A 17,160-nucleotide genomic window follows, 5' to 3' on the forward strand; every position below is an offset into this window, starting at 1 on the left:
TGAATTATTACAGTGGTTCATGATACATCTGCATGATATTTTACATTTATGCAAATTACCTGTTTACAGGAGCCCTTCTTATTCATTACCTTATAGAAGTTACATCAATCACTGGGATACATACCTAAACTCTCTATCAGGGCTCCAGACTAACTTTTTACATTGGTTGCACTGGTGCGCAAAAGGAACTTTTTCATTTAGGTGCATCAGCACATAATTTAGGTGCACCCAAAATGTTTCACTGCGCCTTTTGGCGCCGCAATAATACATTTTAGGCGTTACCTTTTTTGTCAGTTCCCATACATATTGGTAATTTCTTAACACATTATGTAAATGATTGTAAACAGGAATAAAGGCAGGGGTTAAATTGGGGGTGGACGCGTGGATGACAATCCAGTCCATTTTTCATATGCTTCAGTCCATGTGTTCCCTCTAGCCAGTTACTCGCTCAACCAATCAAAAATCCGAAGAAAAAAAAAAAAAACTCAGGAGGAACAGTTGTTTATATACACAGGCACAATAAGAAAAATATTGTTGATTGTCTTAATTGTTTGGAAGCGGACGCGGTAGGTAATTTCATTAACATGTAATTTCATCTATGCAACATTTTAAAGAGAGATGAATAAACAGCCCCCACGAACGCCGACTATTATTAACAGCAACTTTGATTGCTTGAACAAAATTAGCAGATTGCTGGTCAGCAGCTAAACTAGGATTGAATATTTCCCAGGTCAGCGGCTACTGGTGAGCTGAAAATTGGTGGGGCGCAAAACGTTCCTTTAAACTAATCATTGATCTCAACCTGTTTTCATTAGTAATTTTTATTATCAAGCGTGCCAATGATCAGACTAATCAAATGGCAAGTGACCTAACACACAGCATCTTCATACCCTGTTAGGGGGATTAAATCATAAATTCAATTTATCCGTTAAAAATCTGTTTTAATCACGAAGTAGTCTACACTTAACAAACAAGATACACCAGTCTGTTATCTACCATGTTAGCTTTCAGAATAACCAGCAAAAACAAAACCTGCACTTCAATTTTGTTTACCATCTACGCATTGCAGATATTTGTCGTGAATACGAGTGCGGAGAAAGAAGTGCATATATCCGCAAATAATGTTGATTAAAAATGTGCACAATTTCATACTGCAAATGAAAATAAATGTAGGCTATAAGGCCTAGGCTACTCGCTAAAACTGCCTATTTGGGGAGAGCTGACTATGTATGATAGTATTGAGTAGCCTATTTTGTGAATTAATTGTATTGATACTCAAGGAGAATCAGGGGAAGATTCCGCCACTGCTTAGTGATTAAAACGGATTTTTCAAAATCGCATTTATCATTTAATCTCCCTAACACAATGCGAAGAAGCTGTGTGTCCCTTTCCAATTGCTTAGTCAAATCGTTTGCATGCTTGTTAATCACTGAAAATTAATTAAAACTGTTTGAGATCAATGATTAGTTTAAAGGAAAGTTTTTGGCCCCACCAATTTTCAGCTCACCAGTTGCCGCTTTTTATTTTGTTTCAATTCGACAGTTTAAGAAAGATAGATAAAGGAGGAGGAAAGGGAGGACAAAAGAGGAGAATGACCGATTATTTTTGTGGGTAAAAAACATTCTCAGCATTAATGACACTCAGTAAACTTGAAATATTTTATGTAAAACCTTGCATCAATAGTATACATTCTTTTTAAAACATTGTTTTCCTTAATTACAATTATGTGCACAATACATTAAAGATACAACTATTTAGAGTTCAGACATTCATTGGTTTGTACCTTTTTTGACCCACCGGATCTCAGGGTCCACCCACTTCCCAAATCCAAATTTAACCCCTGAATAAAGGTGCAGATAAATGTTTTTTCTTTATTTAAATCACAGCACAAACAAGAAATTGCAATAACCTCAATTGTTTAAAAAATAAACTTAAAAAGTGCTGATGTTTAAAGTGCTTAACAAATAAATAAATAAATCAAACTCAAGTTACGCAAACAAAAGTGTGTGCTGCTCCCAGAGGATTACAGGGCGCGGTTTCACAAACTAGTGATGCGCGGATCGGCTCTTACGTCATCCGAATCCGCATGTACGCATAAATCATCCACCCGCCACCCACCCAAACAAATTATTTTCTCAGATTTAGAGACCCGCACCTGATCACACATTACCGTTGTTTCTCATTACTTTGCAGCTGTTGCATATGACATACCCGGCAATTGACTCGTCATGGTTAAGTATTTCACTAAATTGCTCCTACATGGAACTTTTCTGCCCTTCCTTTTTTTTGTTTTTAATTCTCCTTTTTTGATTTACTCTCAGATCTTTTTTGCCTCCATTGCTGCTTACGACGAATGGATGCCGCAATTGGCGCAATGAGAGTCTAGTCTGCTAATTTGTTCCTGATGAAAAATTAAGCTTAAAATATGATCACATTTTACAGAATGTAATTAATATTTTCCTCATTAATGATGTATTATTTCACCCACCCACAACAGATTAACCGCGGTACCTGCAGATATAACTGCGATCCGCGCATCACTAATACACACATGCCTTACGTTTTTTTCCCCACCCGCATTCAGCGAAGAAGAATATCAGGGTCAGAGCCAATCAGAGGCAGAGTAGGGGCGGGCCTTCGCAGAATGCAGGTGGGGGAAAAAAAAACGTCAGGTGCACCGGTGCGACCAATGAAAATGTTTAGTCGCGCTTGACAGATTTTTGGTTGCATGTGCAACCAAAATGGTCGCACTCTGGAGCCTTGTCTATAGTAAAACCAGGGTATAACACGATAGTTGGTGTCCATTAATTGCAACTGCATTAAAAGCCGGGTTGCTTTATAATGGAATCTTGAAAAATTGCAGTATCCAACGCTAAAACAAAAAAATTATATCACGCTTGCAAAACCACTGGTATAGTGCTGTATCCAGTGATTCATCTGCTATGACTCATCTTTTTCTGTTGTTAATCGGCCTCTTCTTCTATTATCAACTTCAAACTAGTCAGGAGTGTTAGCACAATAGATATGCTGTCTATTGAGGATTAGGTGAAATTGTACTTCATTACTGGTTTCAGTAACCAGGGAATTATTCTCTTTTAGCGCATTGTAATTAGCATATAACTTGGAAGAGACTATGCTGAAAATTTTTACTTTAATCTGATTTCTACTTTATTCTTAAAAGACTATATATATATATATATATATATATATATACACACACACACATGTACATATATTTAGTATGGTCCTATTGGGATGGCAGGTATGCCATCCTGCCAAGTTACGCCTTGGCGGGGCGGCATGCCCCATACCTATACAGCACCGAGAGTTTGGCACTTTTCAGGGTTCCCCACAGAAATAACCACAACAGCAACAGATACTCAGCCCTTAAAAACATTAAATTCTGTACATTCGGACCCCATTTCAACGGACAGAATTCATAAATAACTTCTCATGTCCACACAATAAAGCCCCAAACTAAGGGGATTTTGCGTTTTTTCCTTCTTCTTCTTCTGCCTGCCGCCTGTCCCACAAACGAAATGTCTTCCCATTGGACATTTTACCGACACCAATCCTTCACCTACATGAGCCAATCAAAATCTTGCATACACACACAAAATACCCATATCTTTTTAGTCTGAAACATTTCCAGTTTTAAGAGCTAGTCTGTTTGTGGCCTAGTGGTCAACGTTACAGTCTATGGACCATGGGGTTCTAGGTTCAAGCCCAGGAACAAGTTTCTTTAACTTGCTTTTTTCCTCACTAATAATTGTCTATTACTTCTAAATTATTGCTTTTGCACCACACCTACCCACCGTTCACCAACGTATACAATGCATTATGATGTACCATCTACACGATCAGTTAACCTGCTACAATATTGCAAAGCCATATGGATTCAACAGGAGCTCTTCTATTATCACCCAATAAATTTCCTAGTTTCAACAGCTAATCCGTTATGGCTTAGCGGGGCCAGCCGTGTATTGCTGTAACAGGCTGCATGGTAACATCGGTTCGAATCCACTCGTGGGCAAAGAAACTATTGTTTAAAATTGATTTATTTTTTTTCCACAGAAGTATCACAAGTCCTGTTTCTTCTTTTTTTAGGTTTGATATGCCTGAGAATTGTATTATGGAGGTGTCAGGTCCATTAGTCCTTTCCCTGCAACCCATAGTGCACTTAACAATATGGCATATAGTGCTCTATTTTGATGTGTTTATAAATATACGTTTTTTAAGTATATTGTTTTAATGTAACTTCAATGCCTTTTGCAAGTCTGCAAGAAAGAGGTTGCACCCAATCCATCAATGAAAAAAGTCCTTTCCATATAAACCCTTTTCTGCCAGATGTCCTAAGGCAGTGGTCTTAAACTCATTGCCATGGAGGGCCGTGTGCATGCAGGTTTTCATTCCAACCAATTAATGCTGCCTTAATTGAGTCCAATTACTCATTCAGCCATATGCATTTAACTGCATTGAAGCACAGAATATAAGCACGTTTTTATTTAGACAATGCGGGTCACCATAGACGTCGGGTTACCATTATGTGCAAACCTGCATCCCTAATTCAGCAAATAATTGAACTATTATATAATCAAGATCTGAGGCTGGATTAAAAACCAGCATAAACACGGCCCTCCATGGCACTGAGTTTGAGACCACTGTCCTAAGGGATGGACTCACCCAGGTATGGTTTAGGAATGGCATAATCACATCTGGTTACCTTCATAAGGATAGGACCCTACAAGCATTTCCAGTCTCTCCAATATGGCATTCCTAAAAAATAATTTTTGAAAATACTTTCAAATACATCATTATATGTCTATCATTACAGTGAGGACAGCGATTACCTCTGAATGCATTACCTTTAGATAAGCTGTTGTGTGGCAAACATTGTGCAAGAGGATTTACAACCCCAATTCCAGAAAAGTTGGGAAGGTAAATGAAATGCAAATAAAAACATAAAACAGTAATTTGTAAATTTACTTTGACTTGTATTCAAACAAAAACAGTATGGGGGTCACGTGATGACGGCGAAGTGAGCACGTTTTGGCTAGAGCTCCGTGCCACTCGGTTCTAATTATTTGTTTATCCTGACAACAACCGTGCATTGGAAGCCACTTATGGTATGAACATTTCGTGCTATGTCCTTAGAAAACTTTTGGCCAGTCTTTTGACAAAATGGGAAGAAACCAAAGGAATAAAGACAAAAAAGATGAATAAAAACCTGAGGTCATTGCTACTGCGACTTCATACATTCAGTGACAAACAGAGGGTGATGGAAGCGGCACGCCGTGCCAGTCAAGATGGTGCCATAATGTACAACGGATCCAGGCTCTCATTCTACAGCGACTTCTCATCTGCGGTGATGAAGAAACGCAAGGCATATGAAGGCGGTGATGAAACAGCAGCTACGGGAGTGTGGGATACCGTATGCAATGCTCTTCCCGGCTATTCTGCAGGTGTCCCATGGAGGCTCCCAGAGGAGGTTCATCACCCCGGAGCAGGCACACAATTACCTAGACTCCCTGCCTGGATCATAATCTCCCAGAGCATGGATCAAATGCGCAGGTTGTCTCATCTTTAACATTTTCTTATATCGCGAACATTCTGAACATTTCATGAACGAGTGGCGCGGTTGCTCGAAATGTGAGCATTACTTTTCTATCTTATATCAGTCACTCCCACGAGGAGGACTTTTTTTAGTTTTCTAAAAAAATTGCTTGCTTTGAAATCTGTGCCATCGAGGAAGGCCCCAGGGCCAGATGGATTTGGGTGTGAGTTTTATACGGAGTTTAACAATATTCTCTTAGACCCCTTGCAGGCTATGTTGAACCATTCATTTGAAAAGGGGATCCTAATTCAATCACTCAGGGAGGCCGATATCTCTCTTATCCTTAAAAAATGAAAATGCCCAGACAATTGCCCCTCCTACAGGCCAATAGCCCTACTTAACTCTGATCAAAAATTGAAGGCATTCGACCGGGTCGAGTGGTCTTATTTGTTTTATACACTGGAGGAATTTGGTCTGGGTGATATTTTTGTCAAATGGGTCAGGGTTCTTTATAATACTCCAACGGCAGCAGTTGTGACTAATGGGCTGAGATCTAGCAATTTTACCCTTCACCGTGGGAATAGACAGGGCGACCCTCTTAGCCCGTTGCTCTTTGATGTTGCTATCGAGCCACTGGCCCAAGTAATAAGGCAGAATGCTCTAATATCTGGTATTCTTACTGGAGAGAGGGAGCATAAAATTACTCTTTACGTGGATGATGTATTGATATTTTTATCAAGACCACAAACCTCTATTCCCTGCCTGATCCAAACCATTTCAACATTTGGCATTATATCAGGGTACAAAATTAATTTAGCAAAGTCTGAGGCTATGCCGCTGGGGTCTCTAACGTCTGTCCCAAGCCTATCAGAGCCTTTTCCTTTTTGTTGGTCACCCTCTGGTTTTGTTTACCTTGGAGTGTATATAACACCTACATATGGTCAGATGTTTAAGACCAACTTCCCTCCTCTTCTGGATGCTTTAATGGCAGATTTAGATCACTGGGCCCCCCTACCTCTTTCATGGCTGGGTAGGATTGCTCTCATTAAGATGAACATCCTGCCCAGACTACTCTACCCACTGCAAATGATCCCTATTTTGTTATCAAACAAGGTTATCAAGGTGCTTGAAGGCTGGCTGAGTTCTATTGAGCTTTTAAGTCAAATTGCCTCCAGGGGGCGTCTGGTTCGTGACGTCACAGCCCAATGTTAAAATCCTATTGACATTTTTAAAATCATTGATTGTAAAATATCTATAGCGATTAAAAATAAAATATTTCTCACGTTTTGTTGGGACCGTCATTCTCTACCGTAGCATGTGCTTGGTTATATTTATTTCAATCTCTGGAGGGAAAAAAACGGATTTATGTAGATTTACGATGTTCTGGTGGTCCTGAACTACACTAAATCAATCAGTCGCACGGGTAGATGTCACAACCACATGTGCTTGTAAGTCTACCCGCCAAGTGCGATACCTTGGCTGCCCCTAACTGCTGGTCCGGGATCAGATTTCCCTTCCCAGGTCCTAACTTTAACCATTAGTCGGAGAAGAAAATAACTGACTCTGGACCAGCAGATAGGGCCAACTGCACCCAACACCGGTGGCTAGCTAGCTATACCCACGACAAATGCGGTGTCACTGGTTAGCTTAATGCATTTTTTCAATGGTCAGGACAATAATGTTAAGAAGGGAGAAAATCATTCCAAATCCAACCATGTAGAGCAGGTCATATACAGCCAGGGTAGATTAGCGGGTCTGTCAGCGCCAGCATGAAAGATATCGTTTATAAAGTTTCGGTTACCTAACGTTAACGTTAGGACGGGCTGGATCAGCAGGTAGCTAGCTAGCTGTCAAAGTCAGGTTTATATGTCATTACAAACCATATGCTGCACAGTACACGATGTAACGAAACTTCTTTTCGCAAGGCTTCGGTGTAACATAGACTTTCAGTCTGCTCACAGCACTTACAAAGGAATACACACATTGTGAAAATCAGAATCACAGTGCACTTAGACAAGACAGGTGCAGTAGGCAAGAGATAGACAATTTCTAATAAATAGTTTTTTAAAACATAGTAAGTAGTAAATATATTGTCGATAATTTATCGAAAACCATGCTGGCTAGCTATATTGTTGTTGTATTGTGATAAAAATATATATGACATTATATTCCATTTGAAATTACGTCTTAAGTTAGTTAGGTTGTACTTTTTTATACGGTCTATGGTTGTACTTTATAGATCCCTGAAAGGAAATCCTGTTATCATCGCGACCGTACAATTATGATGTGAAATAAACAATATAACTTAATAGTAACAAATCTGTTATTTCCAGTAATTTTAAATTGAAATACGATATCAAAGTGACATTAGAAGTAGAAGGACGTAAGCGTGTTCCAGCTGAGCCGTGAGGATATGAGCGTGCGTCGTGAGCACAGTTCCGGTATGTGTAGTTCCTAAGCGTACTAAACGTACACAACGTTGTACCTTGTACTTCTCATGGGTCAATCGTGCTGCTGATATTATATTTCGTGAGTCATATATGTCATGAGTACCGCATACCAATAGCTAACTGGTTCCCGACTTATAACTAAAAATATCGCTTATTGAAAATTGCCCCATTCATTTTCCCATTGACAAATTTGCGGGAAAACGAGGGGAGTGGCTTGGTGAGGTTTTCACTTACAAGCTCTATTATCAGGAGCAAAAGGAAGCCCCGACTGAAGATGGGAAAACTCCAAATGGCTGGCTCTGATGGGGGCTTAGATGTACCAAATGTGAGACTCTATCAGCTGGCAGCCCACCTCCGGGTGGTAACGGATTAGCTCAAATATGACCCAACCTCAATTTTGCTCGACATTGAATCCTCTCAGTCCAAATGCCCCTTGTGGAGTCTGTTGTTTGTGAACAACTTTAAGTCTGTCAAGGACCTTTGTACTAACCCTATCACTTTAAGCACAGTTAAAGCCTGGAGGTCCATCCATACTATAGAGGGCCGTGCTCAGTTAACATCCCCTCTTACTCCTAGACCGGGGCTTTGAAGCATGGTACAGACAAGGGCTAACAAAGCTAGGATATCTTTTTGATGGCCAGACTTTACTATCCTTTCAGCAGCTACAGCAGCGTTATGGCTTACAGAAATGTGAGTTTTTTTTTAGATATTTACAAATCAGACACTTCATCACTAAAGATACCACATTAACAACCAATAGGGCCACCTCACATGTAGAAAGGGCCTTGTCTCTACAGGTATCCAATAAATGCATTAGTGTATTTTAAAGAGCTAAATTCCTAAATTCCAATTCATCTTTAACTTCCCAAGCTACTAAGCAAGCCTGGGAGAGAGACTTGGGCATCACTATTGATGACCTAGACTGGCAGGAAGTATGAATCCATGCCATAGAAATATCTATCTGTAATCAAACAAAATCTACTCAATTTAGAATTCTACATCGCACACATACAACACCTGCTCTCAAGAACAAAATGGATGCTAATGGGTCTCCGCTCTACTGTAAGTGTGGCTCTGAGACAGGCAATTACATTCACTGTTTCTGGTCATGTGTGAAGCTACAAAGCTATTGGTCTGGTATTGTGAATGAACTGTGTGTTATTTTTGGTGTTCCAATAGAGTTAGACCCTATGTGCCTCCTAATAGCCTCCACAAGAGGCTATTCAATTTATTGACTTTTTCCGCAAGGAAGAATATCTTGCTTTTTTGGATCAAGGATATTGTTCCAACAAAAAAGTTGTGGCACAATCTTATAATGGAGTGTATTCCCAATGAATACATCTCATGTATGCTTCACTCCTCAGTAGACGCTTTCTGTAAATTCTGGGACCCTTACTTAGAATATATTAGACCTACGCTGTCATCCTCCATACTAAAAGGATGTCCTAAACCAGCTTAGCCTGTCTCTGTACCTTTTTTACTGCAAACCAGTTTTCCTGTAACCTTGCTATTTGTTTGTATTTATTTATTTGATGTTGCCTTTTTATGTTGTGGGGGGTGGTGAGGGCTGGGGATGAATATAATGCCCACTATCGTCTATTTATATTTTTATTTTTTATTCTTACCTATTCATTTTATTTGTCATGTCATGTCTGAGCTGTTTTGTTCTGTGTTGTATATGAAAAATGTAATAAATATATTCTCAAAAACATTTTTAAAAAACAGTATAAAGACAAGGTATTTCATGTTTTACCTAATTAACTTAATTGTTTTTTGAAGATATACGTTTATTATGAAATTTATGCCTGCAACATGTTCCAAAAAAGTTTGGACGGACAATTTAGGACTAATAATGATGTGACAGGTTGAAATAACACGGTGATGTGATACAGGTGATGTTAAACAATGAGGCAACCGTGTTATAGTATATAAGGAGCCTCCAAGAAAGGCCTAGTCCTTCATGAGCAAAAATGGGTTGAGACTCACCAATTTGCCAACAGATGCATCAGTGAATAATCCAGCACTTTTAGAACAATGTTCCCCAAAGACAAATCGGTAGGATTTTGGGCATTTCACCCTCCACAGCGCACAATATAATTGAGAAATTCAAGGAATCCAGTCAAATCTCAGTGCATAAAGGGCAAGGCTGAAAACCACTTCTGAATTTCTGATCCCTCAGATGTCACTGTCTTGAAAGTAAAAGTCGTCATGCGACATGGGCTCAAGAATAATTTGGTAAAACTTTGTCGCCATTCGCCGCTACATCCACAGATGCAAGTTAAGGCTTTACTATGCAAAAAAGGAGCCATACATCAACACTGTCCAGAAGCGCTGCCGTCTTCTCTGGGCTCAGTCTCATCTGAGATGGACAGTATCACAGTGGAAGCGTGTTTTTGGCCCGCCGAGTCAACATTTTAAATAGTTTATGGACAAAACAGCCATTGTGTTCTCTGGGCTAAAGAGGAAAAGGATCATCCAAGCTGTTATCAGCGTCAAGTCCAAAAGCCAGTGTCTGTCATGGTATATCAGTGTGTCAGTGCCTATGGCATGGGTAACTTGCACATCTGTGAGGGCACTATTAATGCAGAAAGATATGTACAAATTTTGGAGCAATATATGCTGCCATTCAGGTGCTGTCTTCTCCCAGGACGTCCCTGCATTTTCCAGCAGGACAACACCAAACCACATTCAGCCCAAGTGCATGGCTACGTAAGCAGAGAGTGCAGGTGCTAGATTGGCCTGCCTGCCGTCCTGACCTGTCTCTGATTGAGAATGTGTGGCGCATTATGAAGCGCAAAATACGGCAACGAAGGCTTTTGGGTGAGAGAGAGAGAGAGCGATAACAACTGTACAAAACAACATAAAACTTGAAAGTATTATTATGAATGTTGTTATTATTTTGTTTGGGTTTTCTTGCTAATTATATTATACACATTGATATAGAAAAACAAAGTCATTTTGATGCCCTCAGAAAACAGATGAAATCTTGATCTGTCCATTTTTTGTTTTCTAGAATAAAATATGTAACTGAATCAATAAATCATAAACAGAATTGTTATTTATTGACAACCACTTTTAAAATTACTCTTCAGGTTAGTTTGGAATCCCATCACAGGAATATATATTCCATAGGCCTTACTGCTGAATGAACTCCAGTGTCTGAGCCGCCTTATCTTGGTATTGTAGGTTGAAGATATGAAAAGTGGCTGCAGCAAGCCCTGTGATAAAGGTTGGCTGGACCCCTCACAGATAATTCAGCCTTCATTGCTGACCATCCATCCACTCATAACTTGCCCAGTGCCACCTGTTGCAGATAGATAATAGTTTTGTTGAAACACATAGGTATCTTGTATTGTTCACATACAAGTTTTTTATGGACACAATAATTGTCTTTAGTATATATAAGTAAATGTTCTACTTTTTCCAAAAAATCCCTCACAGGAACTGTGTATATATTTTTTCAGGTCTTCTCTTCTGTGTCATCACAAATCACATTCAAATGAAGGTTCTATGAGGTACTCCATCAGAGTCCATGACTACAACATATGCATGAATATTCTGCAACACTTAATAACTGTTCCTAGTCCATTCTTCACTACGCAGTATCAGACGAGGGCTGGCCGGCAAAGTCAGGGTGGCGTCAATGTCTGCTGTTGTGGCAAACTCCTATTAAGCATAGACAGTGATATTCAAAATTCGAAAAGCAGTGTGCATATAATCATAATATAAAAAAGTTATAATAATTACTTTTGCAATTAGCTTACATCAGCATTGAGTATCAGTCCCTCAGATGACTTAGTGAAGTGGGCCATCAAGAGCTGAATGACATTCAGTGTCAAGTCACCATTTTCCCTCTGGTACAAGACAGCCTGGACATCTTTGGTCTTCACTTCTGTGCGGAAATACACAAAAACACTTTACCTTTCATGAAGTCCAGATTCACTGGCTGAAATGGGTCCTTACTCACATGCAAGGCTGAAACAAAATAAAATACCAGTAGTTACTTTAATAGCCAACTATCAAAGGGAAAAAAACACACTCACTAGTGCAGCAAAATACACTTTTAATTCAAATTTGTTAATATTGGGCAGGTCTTACATCAGTGTTAACTGACTAAAGTGTAAAGATGTGGACCCCTATAAAAGCAATCAAACAAAAACGTTTAAACTAGACCTGCAAGCAGGTCTGCAGCGCTCATACGAAAATAATGTTTAAAGTATTTGAACTTCCAACTGTTGAAGACACACTATCTGAAAATGCATTCTTGTGCACTGCCAGATGCTTGCTAATTAATGCCAGTGTTGGGGAGTAGCTTGCTACTTGTAGCGATGCTACTAGCTAGCTTAGCTAAATTCTTTAGTAGCTTGACGGTAGCTTCGGTAGTAATGGTGTAGCATGACCAAATGCTACTTAGCTACATTAAAATAAATTTAATAAATTTTCCCCATGAAATCAAACATTTCAAACCACAACTTAGTCCCAGAACTCTGCTCAGAACACATATGTCAACTAACGCTGTGAATCGGACATCAAGTTCATCTTCGTTTTAGTTAGCATAAATTATATCTCACAAATTGGGTAACTAGATTCACAAATGTAATTTCTCAGTATGATGTTACTGACCTTTTTGTTGGTTTCAAGAAAGGAGGATGAATTGAAAGTTGATTGTTGCATGTGGCTCACTGCTCTACTAGGCTTACTGCAAAAAAGAAAATACTGCATCACATCGTCAAATTTTACAGTAACCAGCTGTTAGCGGTCAATCTTGTTTTTGGCTCCAAAAAAAGCATCAGACTTTACAGTATTTTACCGTATTTTGGAAAAACAGTACATTACTGTTAGAATTTGGCTGTATTTTTACAGCAATTTATTACAGTGCACCATATGCCACAGGGTTAAACCAAATGTTGCGACAAGCCTACTTTCTTTTCCTTTTTCGCAGTGTGAAATAAACTAAAGTGACTCTGAATTCATGGACGTCCATCTGTCTAAAGTTTGTTTCTTTAAATCTGTTTCTTTTATTGCTGTTTTCTGTGTTTGGTGCGGGAATCATTGTCACTTCCATGTTTTCTGATCACAACAGCAGAATGTGAATCTGTGCTCTCCTCTAGCATGGTGTGACTAAACAAACAGTTCAAAGCCTCAATGAGTATATACAGTTTGTATGCGGTGCTGCGTTCAGCAAGCTTTTTTTGGGCAATTTTTCCCATAGAAAATGAATGGTGGAGTGTTCACCCTTGTGATGTCACAATACTGTCTTCTCACGCTTGTGATGTCACAATGCTCTGTCTTCTAGCAGCTGTACTCTGGGCTCTCTCTGGATTTGAACATTCCGCCATTCATCTCTATGGCGCAAAATTGCCCACAAATTGTGGGACGCCTCATTGGAATTGGTAGAGTCCTTTGTCCATTGGTGTAGGTTAGCCTTGCCCCCATTCCTGATTGGCCGATGTTTGATATTCCATAACTTTTGAATCGTTTAATGTAGAGTGTTGCGGGGCGCCTCATTGGACTCAGTAAAAACATAGCAACTACCTAGCACCTAGCAACACCCGAGCAACCGCCTAGAACTCCATAGCAACCACCTAGCAACACCCTAGCAACCGCTTAGAACTCCATAGCAACCTCCTAGCAACACCATAGGAACCACCTAGAACACCCTAGCAACTGCCTAGAACGCCATAGAAACCATGTAGCAACACCCTAGCAACCACCTAGAACACCCTAGCAACCACCTAGCAACACCCGAGCAACCGCCTAGAACTCCATAGCAACCACCTAGCAACACCCTAGCAACCGCTTAGAACTCCATAGCAACCTCCTAGTAACACCATAGGAACCACCTAGAACACCCTAGAAACTGCCTAGAACTCCATAGAAATCATGTAGCAACACCCTAGCAACCACCTAGAACACCCTAGCAACCACCTAGAACTCCATAGCAACCACCTAGCAACACCCTAGCAACCGCCTAGAACTCCATAGCAACCACCTAGCAACATCCTAGCAACCACCTAGAACACCCTAGCAACTGCCTAGAACTTCATAGCAACCACCTAGCAATACCCTAGCTACCACCTTTAATACCTTTGAAACCACCTAGAACTGCCTAGAACACCATATCAACTACCTAGCAACATTCTAGCAACCCCCTAGAACTCCATAGCAACCACCTAGCAACACCATAGCAACCCCCTAAAACATCATATAAACTACCTAGCAACACCCTAGCAACTTCCTAAAACACCCTAACAATCGCTTGGAACAATGCAGCAACTACCTAGCAACACCCTAGCAACCTTTTAGAACCCACCTTTTGAATCCACCCTTCTGCTGGGATCAGGATAATCCAGATTTTTTTGGATCAAAGGTATCCCAATCCTACTAAAAAGTTTTGAACAACACATACTGAAGGTTTGATCCAGATCAAAACCAAGACTGGATTACGTGATCTAATCTGATTTCAGAATCCTTTTTTCTTTTGAACAACTCATTTTCAAGATTTGATCCAAACCGATAGCCGAAATCCGATCAGATTACTTTTGAACAACTGGGCCCAGGTGTGAGTGTCACAGAGACTTGGAAAATGGTTTATATGAAGCAAGACACCTTTACCATTTGAAATACTAAGATTACACAACATCATCATATATTTCACTGTTACATCCCTGTGTTCCTCTCTCTTGCTCTTTTCCCCCGTTTCAGAACCCACTTCCATTCGCCATTCCCACCACCATTCATAATCCTCCTGCTTACCTTCCAAGCAATCCAAGAACGACACCCAATTTAAATTCCCCACCAGCAATACCGTATACTGATTCTGCCGCTTTTGTATTCCACTCCCTGTATCTTCCCATACATTTTAAGTTGTTGGTTGTGTCTATTTGTAATTCATGTTAATCCCTGGTTTTGTCATGAGTAGTGTACCTGTTTCCCTTATTTACCCTGTTTGCTACTGTCTCATTTGCCCGCCACGCTGAGGCATTGGGACAGGTAAGACAGAGGCCTCTGCACATAGGATTGACAGGTTTTTACTGTATAGACACACTAGTCTAGGAGTGGTTGCCACCATCTGTATTTAAGTTTGTTAACAAGAGTAGTTAGGTAGGCTATTGATTTGAATGTCCCATTCTACGTTTGGTTATAGCTAGTTTTGTTCAGTTTTGTTACTTTATTTTCTTTGGCAACACTCAGGATCCCAATCCTCAGTTGTGTGTGTGTGTGTGTGTGTGTGTGTGTGTGTGCGTATGTCCTTGTATATATTGTACACACTGTTTATAGCCTGTCACTATTTGCACTGTTGTCACTTATTATCTCTATCACTACTATTCAGTAAACACTTTTTCACTTTACTTTTTGTGAATAGTTATTCTTGTCATGCCGCTCTCAGAACTCACAACTCTTTCCCTTCCCCGGACATTCACTTTTTCTATCTAATGTTGCGCACCCCATTTTCCAGCCTGAAACGGTGCAATGGTATTGTAAACGGCTACACGTGTCATCTAACATGCGAATAGTTGGCTATCTCCCTGAATATGAATTAAATGTTTTTAACAGAAAATAACAATTATAAATGTGATTTTATTCACGGAAACTCCTTTACAAAAATGCTGGCTAGCTAGCTGGCTAATCACTAAACCAATGGCCACCAAGTGAGCTGGTAACTTAAAAGAAACACACAGCTTGCAAAATGTGCAAACTCAACTGTGAAACTATACAAGACTACTAATATAACTTATAAGAACAGAATGAGAAAAGAATGAACAAGACTCAAAGGTATTAACAGTTTTAATTGGATTGCTGAGAGCAGCTAGCTACAAACAAATTTTGCAGTTCAACTATATCTGTACCGTATGTGAAGAAGTGTCGTGGTCTGGCGATAATGTAAGGGCGCAGCACTGGCTAAGCACACCCACACCTTCAAAATGGCCAATAGGAAAGCGGTGCATTTTTTGATAACCAATGACAAAATTACAGAAAACTATGAACGCTCAAAAAAATAGCTATAACGGTGATTTTTTCAGAGTTTTCATTAGATGGGCAGATGATTCCTCTGGGTGGGCAAGGCTTATCTCTGGGTCGGCAACGCCCACCCCAGCCCACCCGTAGACACGTCCCTGATCCGAAACCTCTCCAAAAATGAATAAAAGGCTTTTTGTTTGTTATAAAGCATATAAATGTGGCCCTTATGATGGTTTAAGATGAAACCTTGATATCACCTTGATATCAAATAATGCAAAAACTGCATAATCTTACATTTGACCTCACAACATTGTACTGAAGCAACAATTCAAGCTGTTGTGTGGAGCTCTTAATCAATGTTATAAATGTCAAATTAGATATGTGTTACCTTGTTGGAAAGCTTGTACTGTTCTCTAAGCATTATCAATCAAACCAGAACTAACGAGTTATAATGGTGTAAACAGCATGTGGTGTCTTGCATGTGGGCTATGTAAATGCCTACTCCCTCTTTTTTTTTGCGTGTTTATTTTTACAATGAATTATTCAAGACAATAAATAACCATTGAATCTTGAAAGGGACATATTTTTGTGTGAAACCATTGATAAAATTGTATATGTATTACATATTTAGTCACAGATATTGATAGTAGAATGTAGTGGTATAATTACTCAAGAATTCCTTTTGTTATTTTTGTTATTCAGTGAGAAGCATTTACCAGTGTACTGGCGTACCTTTGGGCGGCTGTTATCTTTATCTTGTCACTATGATGGAATACAGATTTTTGGTTGTGAAAAATATTTCTATGAACTCCCAGATAGACACTATTGTCTAATGTGTCATTCTTGGAGGTATAGTTGCAGGTGAGACTGCAGGGAGGGGGTGCTTGTTAAATGGATGGCCTGTGTAACAGTGGTGGCAAGCAATGGTCGAGTTGAGCAACCTCAGAATGCCAGCTTTCTGGCCACTTGGGGGCTTGCACAAAGTGGTTAATTGATCAAATAATGTAGTTGATTACACAGTTAACTCACCACACCAGGGTTCTCGGGTCTGAATTTCTTCCTGATATTAAGATGAAATCAAAAGCCAGCAGACTCTGTTGCCTGCCAGGACCAGGAATGAAGATCGCTGCCTTAGAAGCACCATGTGTCAAGACAGTCTGGGTTGTCAGGTAGCTGGACCTACAAGCACTGGTT

The 17,160-nt window shown here is 39.8% G+C and overlaps 1 protein-coding gene across 4 annotated transcripts in view; it reads left to right on the forward strand.

The window, feature by feature from the left end:
- Positions 1-17,160, forward strand: part of LOC118225887 (MAP7 domain-containing protein 2-like) — a 100,919-nt gene that overhangs the window by 27,817 nt on the left and 55,942 nt on the right. The window lies entirely within an intron of this gene.

The sequence above is a fragment of the Anguilla anguilla genome, chromosome 4 (genome assembly GCF_013347855.1).
Source record: "Anguilla anguilla isolate fAngAng1 chromosome 4, fAngAng1.pri, whole genome shotgun sequence".
Classification (NCBI taxonomy): domain Eukaryota; kingdom Metazoa; phylum Chordata; class Actinopteri; order Anguilliformes; family Anguillidae; genus Anguilla; species Anguilla anguilla.